The 14,514-nt window shown below is 42.0% G+C and overlaps 1 protein-coding gene across 1 annotated transcript in view; it reads right to left on the reverse strand.

The window, feature by feature from the left end:
* Cdk9 (Cyclin-dependent kinase 9) overlaps positions 1-14,514 on the reverse strand; it is a 274,529-nt gene that overhangs the window by 152,083 nt on the left and 107,932 nt on the right. The window lies entirely within an intron of this gene.

The raw sequence follows: 14,514 nt of genomic DNA on the forward strand, positions 1-14,514 counted from the left end.
ACCATTGCCGCAAAGAAAAATGGAAGTAAACAGAAAAGAGAAGTAGACAACACACACTAAAAGTGAGAGATCAAGACGAAGTTGTAGGCGAGAGAGCTAGGAAAAGGTGACTGCAGATTTCCCCTGGGTGGGTCAGCCAAGGGGTGCTGTCTACGTGAAGCCGAGGCCAAAAAAAGTGTGTTGCCTCTGCCGGGAGGCCTTAAAGGTCCGATCATCCGGCGTCGAATCAACCCCCAGGATCCCCTTTTCTCTAGACATGGACGGCTCAGCCACACGCGGCTAGGTGCGGGAGAGGTCAAAGCCCCCCACTAGCTCGTGTCGGTGCTGTCTCTACACACCAAACACCTGCTCGCGCAGACGCCCCTGCGGGGCATTTCAGTATCTGAAGACCTCTCCGCTGCCACTAGGCAAATAAAAAAACAGCTCTGGGACAGCACGGCCGACCTACGCAAATCGGGAAAGAAAGACAGATATGTGCATGATAAAATTAAAATTGATGATTTGAATGGGACAATGAACAAATGACTAGATTATCAGTTTTAAAGCACTGAGCTAGGGCAAGGCAAGAAGATGTGTGATCACGCAGTTACACAGAAAGTTTAACTTGCCTAAACGTTAATGCTCGCAGCACTGTCAATAATTGATTAATATGATTGATATGTGGGGTTTAACGTCCCAAAACCACTATATGATTATGAGAGACGCCGTAGTGGAGGGCTCCGGAAATTTAGACCACCTGGGGTTCTTTAACGTGCACCCAAATCTGAGCATTGTCAATAAAACAGCTGATTTGGAAAGCATAGTCATCGTACACAGTCCAGAAATCATAGTAATTACAGAAAGATGGCTTAATAGCGACATTAATGATTATAAAATTACACCCCTGGTTTACTGCATCCTTCGAAGAATGATAAAAATATGCGCAGTGATGGAGTAGCAATTATATTCAAGGACACACTGGAGTTGTTGAGACTGCCTGACATCGTAGGAATTGAATGTGTTGCCGTGAAGGTTATCCTGAAAGCATGTGCATTGATAATTTATGATCTCTACAGGTGCCCTCGTTCAGGCATATCCTTCTACGAAAGGCTTAACTTTTTATTACCTTATAGAAATCACTCCAGTAATCTAATGCTTGTTGGAGACTTTAAGGTTTCCCATGTTGCCTGGGACAATAACTTTCCCTATTTGCTTTCAAACGAGGCTAACATATTCTTGATACTGTGTTGTATCATGATTTAACACAACTTGTTCATGCACCTATTTGAGTGCAAGGTATTACAAAATCAGTCTTGGACCTATTCTTTATCAACCACAGGGTATTACAGCGAAATCCTACTATCCGAATCCTAGAGAGTATATCAGACCACAAAATTGTATGCGTGGATATGCATTTAACCTGCATCCACAAGGTTATAAAGCGAGAAACTTTTGTTCCTGTGCTTGCACGCGCAAGTGATGATGTACTTGATGTACTCGTACTTGATGCTCAAGTGATGTTGACGTACTCGATGCTCCTTCGCACATTTTGTATCCCTCTACGAGTCAGATAAGCACTCAGTTAACCACCCGTGGAACTTCTTCAAAAGCATTGTGAGAAAATGCAATGATGACTTTGTACCATACCAGCGTGAAATATTACGGAAGACTAACTCCTGGATAACCAAAGAGTTAGTATGCTTGAGACGAAGACTTTAAAAAGCAAAACAAAGCCTGAAACGGCACAACGAAGCGTCCACAAGCAACTTGATTTGCGCACCGAGATTGCAGCTTAAAAACTATTGCCGACGCTAAATCTCATTATCAAAACGTGCCACTAAAGAAATTTATTTCTTCGTCGCCGGCGAAGTTTTGGAGGTACCTGTTGCCAAATATACAATCAGCACCTACTCTTGTCATAGGCGGCAATGCTGTGACTAACAGCTCAGAAACAGCACACATACTGAATGAGTATTTCTGTTCAGTTTTCACTAATGATAATGGCACGGAACCTGAATTTCTTTTGTTTGATGATTTGCCACTGATTGGAAACATAGAAATAGAGGAAGAGGGCGTATTTTCTCTCCTACTCAAGTTAGACGATAAGAAATCCAGTGGGATCGATAACATACCCCATGCCTTTCTGGTGCGCTATGCTGAATGGTGTTCCAAGTACCTAAGCCTAATATTTCGGAAACCGCTTTCTTACGCAGAACTTCCTCATGACTGGTCTTATGCCAAAATAACTCTCATACCAAAAAAGGCAAACCAGTACATACCTTCCGCGAACAGACCAATATCGCTGTTATGCACATGCATTAAAGTTCTTGAACATATAATATTCAAGCACCTTTCCATGTTTCTTCGAAGCACCAACATAATAGACAGTTGTCAGCATGGCTTCCAATGTAGCTTATCAACGGTTACACAACAGTTTGAAATGGTTCATGACCTTGCATCTGGTCTAGACAAAGCCAAATTGATATATTATTTCTAAATTTCGAAAAAGCGTTTGACCACGTGTCACACCGTAAGCTACTAATCAAATTCAAGCGGATTCTGAAAAACGACTCTTTACTGGCCTGGATCAAAGCATACTTGAGCTGCAGGTACCAGTGCGTCACAGTCGGTGAAACCAACTTGCCGACCACACCAGTTCAATCCGGCATACCTCAGGAATCCGTCCTGGGGCCTCTTTTTTTTTTGGTTTTTAAAAATGATATTGTCAGCAATATACCAGTTAAGATAAGGCTTTTCGCGGATGACTGTGTGCTTTATCAAGAAGTGAACGATTCTAGCGACCAGCTTCTTTTAAACACTTTAGCTAAAATTCGGGACTGGTGTACGGAATGGCAAATGATCGTAAACCCGAAAAAAAAACTGTTGCGATCACCATAACCCATAAAAAAGATCTTTTAAAGTTTCAATACAATCTAGGCAATCACTCCTTGTCTTTTGTTTCACAATATAAGTACCCTGGCCTTGTAATCACAGCTGATTTAGGATGAAATGATCATATAGCTTACATTGAAAAAAAAAAAAGGCTCCGAGAAAACTAGGTTACTTAAGACGGACATTAGCTAAAGCAACCCGTAAAACAAAGCTTCTCACATATAATGTCAGTGCAAGATGATCGATCCTGGATCGATCTTCTTGCACTGACAGTATTTTTTATATTCTAGCTTTTTAGATTCTAGGGCATGGCAGCAGCGAGACCGGCACCATGCTCAGCAACCCCTTTTGCTTCGTGCTGCAGGTCGTTTTTACAGCGCGACTGATGTTATCCGCTATCCATCCTGAGGTGGCATGTGCGAACGGCATCAGCGTGCCTGACGCGTGCCTGACGGGACCTTGTCTACTGATAGCGAGGGATTTACACGCTGCATCATCGCTGACTCATCGCTGCACTGCAGAGCTGCACTTGTGCCGACATGGATGACCACGTCGGTGACATGCCATCACGTGACAAACCAAAGCACTATAAAGGACGGACGAACACCGGGCATCGCCAGTGGGCATGGCAGCAGCGAGACCGGCACCATGCTCAGCAACCCCTTTCGCTTCGTGCTGCAGGTTAGTTATTATCGGTATACAAAATGTTACCGGAGTGATGACCGTTTTTTTATTCTGCTGCCATGCCCACTTTGTGTTAAGTGCATTTTTCGCTGCGTTCTTGGTTTTCGTGATGACTTATTATCTTGCGGCAACATAGAGGCTAATCCAGGGCCTTCGAAAACAGATAGAGATATACTGTTAGAACTGGTAGAGGGACAGAGTAAAATGACTGCAACAATTGAAGCCGTACTCACCACGCAAAATAAAATCGAAGATAAGCTCTCAACCTTAACGGAACGTCTGGATAGATTTGAAAAACAGTTGACTGATCTAAACACTGTTACTAATCGAGTGAAAGTTCTGGAAACCTCAGTGTCTAAGTTTGATGAACAGATTTCACAGCTGATGCTTAAGGTTGATGATTTGAAAAATAGGGGGCGTCGGAATAACCTCATCATTTATGGTTTAAAGAAGTCTAACAAAGAGACGTACGAGGAACTGGAGGCGACAGTCAAAAATAACATTTTCCGTGAAATACTGGGTATAATTGTGAACGGTATTGAAAGGTGTCCCAGGCTTGTACGAAAAATGTCCGAGAAACCTCGACCTGTTATCGTAAAGTTCGTCGACTACCGTGAAAAAATGGCGGTACTAAAAGCTTCTCCTCAACTTAAGGACACCAATTTTTCACTCTCTGATGACTTTTCCAAAAGAATTCGGGAAATCCGCAAGCATTTATGAAGAAGTGCAGCTCAAGAAAAAGAACAAGGCGCTAAGGTCAAATTACTCTTCGACAAGTTAAGCGTAGACTGTGTGCTTTTTGGTTGGAACGAGGAAAAGGCGACACGGTTTAGGCTGAATAAGAAAACAGCATGACAACATAGTACTAAAATACGCCATTAAAAATGTTAAACATCATCTGCAGAAGTGTAGTCAATAAAGCTACCGAACTCGAAAGTAGATTACAAGTACACGATGCCGACATCGCAGTTCTCACTGAGACTTGGCTACATGAATCAATATACGACAGCGAATTCGACAGATAATTCGAAAAGACCGAGGCAGCAAAGGAGGAGGTGTTTGCATTCTTTTTAAAAAACGTTTGCGTATAGTGAGAATGTCTGACTTGACTGACGTTGAGTGCATATTCTACAAAGCGTACCACGGTAAGGTTAAATATGTAATAGCAGTCATGTATAGACCCCCTAACTCGTCTATTGACATGTTGGAATCGTTAAAGGATTATCTACATTCGAATATAAAACCTGGTGACAAAGTTATTCTGGCTGGAGATTTCAACTTGCCGAATATAGACTGGCCGAATTTCTCGCTCAATAATCACAATGGTCACTTGGGAGAAGCAATGCTAAACTTTGCGTTCACTTTTGACCTATTTCAAATTGTAACAGACTACACTAGAACCCAAGAAAATTGCAAATCAGTACTAGATCTCTTTCTAGTAAGTGAATCCATTAGTGCCAAAAGTTACTGCGAAGTAGTTCCGGGAATTTCCGCAGGGCGCGGGTTCGTATCCCGGCTGCGGCGGCTGCATTTCCGATGGAAGCGGAAATGTTGTAGGCCCGTGTGCTCAGATTTGGGTGCACGTTAAAGAACCCCAGGTGGTCTAAATTTCCGGAGCCCTTCACTACGGCGTCTCTCATAATCATATAGTGGTTTTGGGACGTTAAACCCCACATGTCAATTAATCAATCAATCAATCCGGGAATTTCAGACCACAAGGCCGTGTTGCTTACCCTAGCCAATACAATAATAATCGTACAATTTTTTTTTATTTCCGAATTTCTCTCTTGTTGATGATGTGTCAATAATTGACCTGCTTACCTTTAATTTTGATGATTTCTGCAATAGCACTTGTCATGTACACCACCTTTGGGACAGATTTAAACAGATTGTGAATGAATGTATCGATTGTTTTGCACCCAAGATTACAAAAAGATGTAAGGGTAAGAACCCATGGATTTTGAGGGAGACATTGCAATGTAAAAGGCGACTGAAGCGCTTAAAGAAAAGGTTAACAAACAACAGAGCATCATTTAAAATGCAAGAAATATCGAAACTTTCTTTACAAATTAAAGACCAAGTAGCTGCTGATAAAAAGTGCTATTACGGTGAATCATTGCCAAGCTTTATCACCACGTCTCCCGAGAAATTTTGGCATTCAATTTCTCCACACTCCACTGAATTTTGGAAAGTGGAGTGTGGAGCCATAGTGGAGTGTGGCTACTTACACCACACTCCACTATGGCTGCCTAACTCACGATAGTGCAAAAATTTCCCATGCCTTTAACAACCATTTTAAATCGGTGTTCACCCAAGATGATGGTATATCACCCGTGTTTCATGCATCCCTACCACCGATGTCTGATGTCACTGTTTCTGAAAGTGGTATATTTAATCTTCTGCTAAGCCAAAAAAATCACCAGGGTCTGATGATATTCCTCATAGCTTCTTGAAAAGGTACGCTGAGTGGGTGTCAAAATATCTTCATGTCATTTTTTGCAAGTCTTTACAAAATGAAGAAATACCAAGAGACTGGGGACCGCTAGAATTAAACCAGTTCACAAGACCAGAAATAAAAACTCCGTTAAAAATTATCGTCCAATTTCATTGACATGTACGGTATGCAAGATTCTGGAACGTTACGTCTGCGAATTCTAGACAACTATATTGTTCTTACCAAATTCCAGCATGGTTTTAGGAAAGGTTATTCGACAAACACTCAGTTAGTTGAAACAATACATGACTTTACCAAATTAATAAATAGTAGAACACAGACTGACGTTATCTTTATGGACTTTTTGAAAGCCTTTGATAAAGTATCCCACACTAAACTGATATATAAGATAGGTAGAATAATCAATAATTCCGAAGTAGTTAACTGGATTTCTGCATATCTCACAAAACGCAAACAATTAGTTGTTTTTGCTGATTCCTGCTCACATAGACAGCTTGTTGACTCTGGTGTTCCGCAGGGCTCAGTGCTAGGACCACTTCTTTTTCTCCTGTTTATTAATGATATTGTTGATGGCATCCCTGTTAAAATCAAACTCTACGCTGATGACTGTGTACTTTATAACGAAATATGCTGTCCCGCAGATCAACACGTGTTAAATGATGCTGTACAAAAAGTGTCCTCCTGGTGTGATGAATGGCAAATGGCTATTAACTTCGAAAAAACAGTGTTCATGCAAATAACTAATAAAAGGAATCCTTTAGAATAAGAGTACTCTACTACCCATACTAAACTTTCCCAAGTCCCACATTACAAGTATCTTGGCATATGGATCACAGATGACCTGAACAGGACGAAACACATTAATACAGTAACTAACACTGCAATGCGTAAGCTGTTCTTCTTCAGAAGAGCATTGAAACTCTCAACCCCCTCCGTCCACCTTCTGGCTTATAAAACAATAGTTATACCGACTCTGGATTATGCTTCCATTATATGGGACCCTTTTACCAAAACTAATATCAACAAGCTAGAAAGAGTACAAAAAAAGGCCATTCGTTTTATTTATAACAACTTCGGGCGCACTTCAATGACGGAACTTTCAGCTCGAGCTAATCTACCAACACTAACAGAAAGAAACTGCTTATCTAGACTAAAATTTCTATATCAACTAATAAAGGGACACTACAAGATAGACATTTCTGAAATTCTTTCATTTTCGTCCGGATATGCAACTCGACAAAGGCATGAGCGCACAATAACACCCTATGCAACCCATAACAACTGCTTTAAATATTGAACTATAAACAACTTGAACAAACTAACCAACACCGAAGTTTTATAGCCATCCTTAACATTGTTTTCTTCCAGCCTCGATAACAGTGTTTAATATAGCATGCCAATTAAGTTCTGTCCCCATAAACGTTCGAATTTTTCCATATTTAGGTTGCTTTGTGCGTACTTTTGTTTCTGTGTGTTTTTATCTTCCTGTTTTGAAAATTTGTTCGTCTGCACATTGAGCATTCATGTAATTCATGTAACCCCCTCTGCGAAAATCCCTAGTAGGGATTGCAGTATTCATAAATAAATAAAATAAATAGCAAAGCATTTGACAAGGTTTGCCATAAATTACTGCTCTTAAAACTAAGCTTGCTAAATATCGGCACTAACCTTTTTAAATGAATAGAACATTTTCTCTCTAATCGTTTCCGATTTGTAACTGCTAATGACCATCATTCACCACTCCTTGAAGTACAATCAGGTGTGCCTCAAGGTTCAGGGTTGGGACCTTTATTATTTCTTGTGTATACTAATGATCTTTCCCTTAGATTCCGTCTTGCCTTATAAACATCTTGGCGTGCACATCACAACTAGCTTAAGTTGGACAGCTCATGTAGAGTACGTAATTACCAATGCTAATCGCATCCCCGGCTACTTACAACGTAACTTCGCCAAAGCACCCTCTTTCCTAAAACTAATACTCTACAAGTCTCTCATACGCCGTAAACTCGAGTACGCATCTGCCATATGGGATCCCAGTCATGCTAATCTCATCACCTCTCTTGAACTAGTACAAAATAACTCTGCTAAGTTCATCTTCTCTAACTACAACCGCACTGCAAGTATGAATTCAATAAAAAATAACCAAGGAGGTTTAAAAAAAACTTCTGGAGTGGAAGCGCCTGCCCTCTGGTGACGCCGACGGCCGCCATGTTGCTCCAGGCAAAAAACGTGCCGTCGGTCGTTTGGGCCCCCGCCGTTCGCGCCACTGAACAACAGTTGTCGCGTTTGTCCCTTGTTCTTTTGTTCTGTGCGGATTTTGTGCAGTTCTAAAGGAAGTTGACACGATTCCGGACGTTATGGTGAGCTCGTGTGTTGCCTTCGGCTGCACTAATCGTGCGAAGCAGAAGCCAGGAATCACTTTTCACGTGTAAGTACGCGGGAAAAAGCGCTTTCAATCGCTTGTCTCCTTCGGCGCGCTACCTCATTCGAGAAGCGCGGTTTCAGCTGAAAACTTACTTTCATTAGCATTTTTCAGCTGGCGAGTAGAAGTTGAATAACCTATTTTGTGCGTGTGGTACCGCAGGTTTCCGAAAGACAAGACGCTGCGTGACGCATGGCAGCGTGCTGTTCGGAGGGATGGCTGGGAGCCTAAGAATGCGGACGTTCTCTGCTCGGAGCACTTTGAAGCCAACTGCTTTGACAGGACGGGCCAAACGACCAGACTGCGACCAGAGAGCATTCCTACCATTTTTCCTGCGTTCCCTGCGCATCTCCAGAAACCAGTGAGTACCATCACGAATGTACATTTTCGTTACGGTAAATAGGCTATAGATTTCCGAATGTGTAGGCACAGTTTATCGTTTCCTACGTGCTGTTCAAAATCACACCGCTCTCTGACAAAGCGCACGTCACGTACACTTACTTGTCCAACTTTTTTTTTCACTGTGCGTGCATAAATACGGGCACGCTAAATTTCCGCACCGAAACTATAAAAAGATCCCCGAAGTAGTAATCCCGTTTCTAGTCAGTCTAAGCAGTGGGTGGGACCATTATACCCGGCTTCTGAACTTTGGAGCATAACTGATTTTCTTTTTCTTGCAGGCGAAAAGAAAGCGAGAGGCCCCTAAGTGTCGGACTGCGCTGTCACCTGTCGTCAGTGCTGAGGCAGCGGTTGAAATGCCATCTGAGCCTTCTTCGCCGGCGAAGGATTGGTACCGTTCCAAGGCAGAGGAGTCTGCACAAGAGGTTCTCCAACTAAAGAAGAAAGTTAAGACACTGCAGCAATCCAAAAGAAGGCTAAGCAAGCGGTGTGATGCGTCAGAAAATTTGATCAAGGAGCTAAAAGAGAGGAAACTTTTGTCAGAAAAAGGCCTTGAGGTCTTTGAAGCAACTTTCTCGCCTGAAATTCAACAGCTTCTTGTCCGAGCCCATGAAAAAACAAACAAGATGTACCCCCCAGAGCTACGTGCATTCGCACTCACTCTGCACTACTACTCTGCGGCAGCGTATGAGTATGTGCGGTCGAAATTTAACAACGCTTTGCCTTCGCAACGTACGTTGCGTGAGTGGTACAAATCTGTAAATGGCGATCCGGGTTTTACCTCTGAGGCTTTTGATTTTATTAAAAATTTAGCCAAAAGCCAGGACAAGCCCCTGATCGCAGCACTCATGATGGATGACATGGCCATCAAAAAACATGTTCAGCTTGTTGGGAAGAAAGTGGTAGGCTACATCGATCTTGGAACAGGTATCTCCGATGATAGCCTGTCCGAAGCGACAAATGTCTGCGTTTTTATGCTGGTCGGCATGAATATGCGACTAAAAATACCTCTGGGGTATTTCTTCATCGAGTCTCTTTCTGGATCTGAAAGAGCTGCACTAACACAAGAATGTCTGTCGAGGCTCTCGTCAATAGATGTTGAAGTAGCATCATTAACATTTGATGGTGCCGCCTCGAACTTCACTATGGCTCGGTGCCTAGGGGCTGATCTCAAGTACAGCTCCCCTAAATTTGACACAAGCTTTAAAAGTTCAACAGAACAAACAGATTCTCCAAACAAGGTGTCTGTAATTCTAGATGCATGTCACATGCTAAAGCTTATCCGAAACTGCCTAGGGTCTGTAGACCACCTTGTTGACCTGAATGGATCAGAAGTCAGGTGGTCCTTTATTGAAGAACTTGAGAAGTTGCAACGGGATGAGGGACTACACTTAGGGAACAGGCTGACAAGAGCTCATATTGAGTGGGCAAAACAAAAGATGAAAGTTCGCCTTGCCGTGCAAACGCTCAGTTCATCTGTGGCAGACGCACTCGACTTTTGCGAGTCCACGTTAAAGCTTCCGCAATTCAAAGGCGCACATGCTACGGCTGAATTCATACGAATTTTCGACCGTCTTTTTGATGTCCTCAACTCAAGAAACCCGTTTGGCAGGTCGTACAAGGCAGCTCTGCGAAAGGCAAATGAGGCGTACATGAGGACCTTTTTTGAGAAGGCTGAATTGTACATAACAAAACTCAAGGACGCAAAAGGAAAACCAGTGATCGAGAGCCTCAAGAAAACCGGATTTGTGGGACTCCTGATCTGTATGCGCAGCGTCACAGCACTCTTCGATAGGCTTGTGGCAACAGGGAAGCTGCAGTACTTGCTCACCCACAAAATGTCTCAAGACCACCTGGAAACATTTTTTGGTTGCGTAAGAGGAAAGGGCGGCTATAACAACAACCCCACTGCCTGCCAGTTTACAGCTGCCTACAAGCGTCTTCTTATTAGAACAGAGGTCGCATCATCAGAGGCTGGAAACTGTTCTCGGGATATTGTGACTTTTCTCTGTCCCTCAAGCGACGTAAGCCTTGTTGAGTCACCAACGTCTCTGGCGTCATTAAGACGATCATCACTGTTGCAGCCACCCGACGATGATAACGATTGCACCCAGCGAGTGGACTTCCCCACAAGCCTTTCGCCTGTTGTCGGCGCAGTAGTGCCATATATAGCAGGATTTGTGGCACGGAAAGTCTATGGTGGCACATCTTGCGATGAATGCTGCTCTGCACTGCTCTCTAGTGAGCTGCCACCACTAACAGCGGTGAAAACAAACGGTGGTCTGGTGGCGCCATCGAAAGACGTCTTGAAGATCTGCCACACTGTGGAGAAAGGGCTTCGTGCCCTACAGGTTCAATGTAAGGACCTAAAATCGTTGCATGCAAACAGTGATCGCCTCATGGTAGAGGTGTTAACGGAGGTGTTTGAACAAGCATTATTTTCTGAGTTAGAGCCTCATCTGTTGGACTGCGATCCACTCGACAATCACATCTACGTTTTGGCGAAAAAGATTGCCAACCTGTATATAACAATCAGGCTTCACCACATTTCCAAAGAAATCAACCGCAAGAACTCGCGCAGTGGGGTACGAACCCAGCTGACAAGGACTATTATATTTAAAAATCTGTAAGGTACAGATGAGAACCGCGTTGAACAAAGCGGAGCAGCTGGTATATTCTATATTTTTTGCAATTTTAGTGTGTTGTTATAGAGTTGCCTGATATAACCTGCGTTTTGGGAATCAGGCTGTTTTCGTGTGAATTGTTTCTGTTTTATTGTATGTGCTTTTGGAAATTGTATAAAGCCTTGAATGAATAAAAACTCATATACCCCTGTGTTGCTTCCACCGTGAGCCTCATTTCGAGAATTGCAAGCGAATCCGCACTTACAGCAGCTAACCGTTGTAATGCATATTCTCTAATACGTAATCGCGTACGGCTCACGTGTAATATCGTAACTGACGGCTTTGTACAGATCTTGTTTATCTAACACGAAGAAAAAAATGCGAGTGAAATTAATTACACTAAGTGCCCCGTTTCATTCGAAAAAGCCGCCACGGAAGCGCGCTATATACGTTGTCTGCGCTCTCTTTTGCCTGGAGCAAGATGGCCGCCAACCGGGTTCCCCGGCTTCACCCGCTTGCGTAGGCGTGAATAGGGGACCTCCACTCCAGAAGTTTTTTTTAAACCTCCTTGAAAATAACTTATCACTTATTCCATTGGCTCACCGACAAAAAATCACCCGTCTTTCACTGTTTCATAAAATTTTCTATCACCCAACACTTCATAAAGAGCTGATACTCCGGCCTCTGTACATCTCAAACCGTGTTGATCATCGCAATAAGGTAAGAATCGCATCATGTCACACTGTCTTTCTTTCAGTCATTTATTTCCCGCACATCTCATGATTGAAACCACCTTCCCTCGAATGTCGCAACCATCACCGACTTCAAACTTTTTCATGAAACATTAGCTAACATTGTATAATCAGGAAAATCTGTTACCTACACTTATTGCTTGTTTTTTTTTTTATATTTTCAAAATAACTATTTTTGTATATTCCACAGAAATCTTGCTATTATCTAAGCCTTTTATTGTATTGTTTTATTTGTAATTATTGCCCTGTTTTATTTGTATTTTCATGTATTCACCCACTCCCCTCTTTAATGCTTTTTTGGCCCTAAGGGTATTATTATAAATAAATAAATAAATAAATAAATAAATAAATAAATAAATAAATAAAACAAGTAATACTGATACCAGAAAACGTGTCGTCTGTATTCCCCACACACAAGCTAACATAGTAAACTTGAATCAGTACAGCGAAAGGCTGTACAGTTCGTGTTTAATGCCTACCAACACAACACATTTCCATCAGCTCTTTTGGAAAGCACTAAGCTCGAAACTTTGCAATGGAGACGTTACCACGAAAGAATGAAGTTGTTCTACCTCATATATAATGACAAGTTAGCAATTCGGAAAACCAATTACATTGAACCAATTTTGCACTGTGAAACACGCTCCTCCCATCCTAAAAGAATTGGTGGGCTCCTCTATCATATTAACATATACAGGTACTCTTTTTTTCCCCGCTCAATAAACGAGTGGAACAAATTGCCACCAGAGGCCCTGGAAAGTGTCGACCTGAAATCATTTCTCTGTGCCTTACCTACTCCATCCTTTCAATAGCTACACTCCCATTTCCTATACAGTGCTATTATTCTTGTACCCATCTTAGTCTTTGTCAAAATGTTTGTCTCATCAATTTGCCACGCTTGCAACTAACGGCCGGACGTACTTTTTGCATCGTTAACGATTATACTTGTACTTGACCTTTCTTTCCTTTTTTTTTCTCTTTTTTTTTTGTGCACAGCAAGATCTGCCGAGCACTACACTCGTGCAGTTTTTTATATTGCTCTGTATGGCACGGCATTTGTGGTCTGCATTTTCTGTTTTCTTTCTTCGTGAATCAACGCGTTCCTTTTCTTTTTCTGCACAATATTTGTACTACTGTATAATCAGCTCAATATTTTTTTTTTTTTGTACTTCCTGCATATTGCTGTGTTGATTGTAACGCTTACTCCTGCCAAAAAAGTCTGGCATTCAGACTGGCAGTATTCTCCTAAATAAATAAATAAATAACATTAACTCGACGGTGTCCATTCAACTCAACATGCTGGACTAGAAATGGAGAGATCGTAATCTGTGAACCCTGCGGGAAAAAAAATACATGGCTATACTTAACCATTACGCCTTTGTAGCATCATAAACTGAAGCATTTTTGTTTGCTTTCCAGTCGTAGACACAGATCCCATGCATATTTCTTCGAAACTTTGAACTTTAACAAAGTTAATCACGCCTATATTTACGATTTTGGGAGCCTAAAACAGTGTTTTGCCCGCATATTTTTGGCGCCTAAAACCTGGTTTTTTAGTGCCTATAAATCCAGTTTCTAGTAATGACATGCATAACCAAAGAAAATCTTCCTAATCTAAGGCAGCATGGTTTTAGACAAGAGCTTTGTGCTTAACTCAATTAACAAAATTTGTTCACGAAGTTTGCAATGCGCTGGATGAATGCTCCTACGTTGATTCGATATTTCTAGACTTCAGGAAAGTGTTTGATCTCGTAGATCATGAGCTGCTTGTATGTAAGCTACATTGGTTCAATATCAATGAAAGATACCATGAATTCGGGAACACTTGCCTTTACGTTTTCAGTACGTAGTGGTAAATGGCGCAGAATTGGTTATCGCTTCTTCCATCAGATTGAATAATATATATAGTAAAGTTACAAGTGTACCATTATTTTTACAAAATAATTAAACAAAAATATAAAACCAGTGCCATGAATCACATATGCAAATGCAGAGAACTGTTCACATGCGTTTCACAAAAAAATGTATGGCACCGACACTTTATCATCTGTCCAGTTCTCTGTTACAAACTGTTTCTGAGTATAAGCACTTGGGCGTATTCCTCCATGTGTTGGCACAGGCATGTTGATTTGGTTACAGCAAAAAGATGTAAGGTCTTGTGATTCTTGCGGCGTAACATAATGCTGTTTCCTCAGCAGGCCTGCGACCTTCCCTACAACAGCTACGTCAGACCAATTTTACAGCATGGGTGCACTGTGTGGGACCCTCCCACAAATGCCTATTGCGACAAGCTTGAGCGAGTTAAGA

This window comes from Rhipicephalus microplus, unplaced genomic scaffold, assembly GCF_043290135.1.
Source record: "Rhipicephalus microplus isolate Deutch F79 unplaced genomic scaffold, USDA_Rmic scaffold_34, whole genome shotgun sequence".
In the NCBI taxonomy this organism is placed as follows: Eukaryota; Metazoa; Arthropoda; class Arachnida; order Ixodida; family Ixodidae; genus Rhipicephalus; species Rhipicephalus microplus.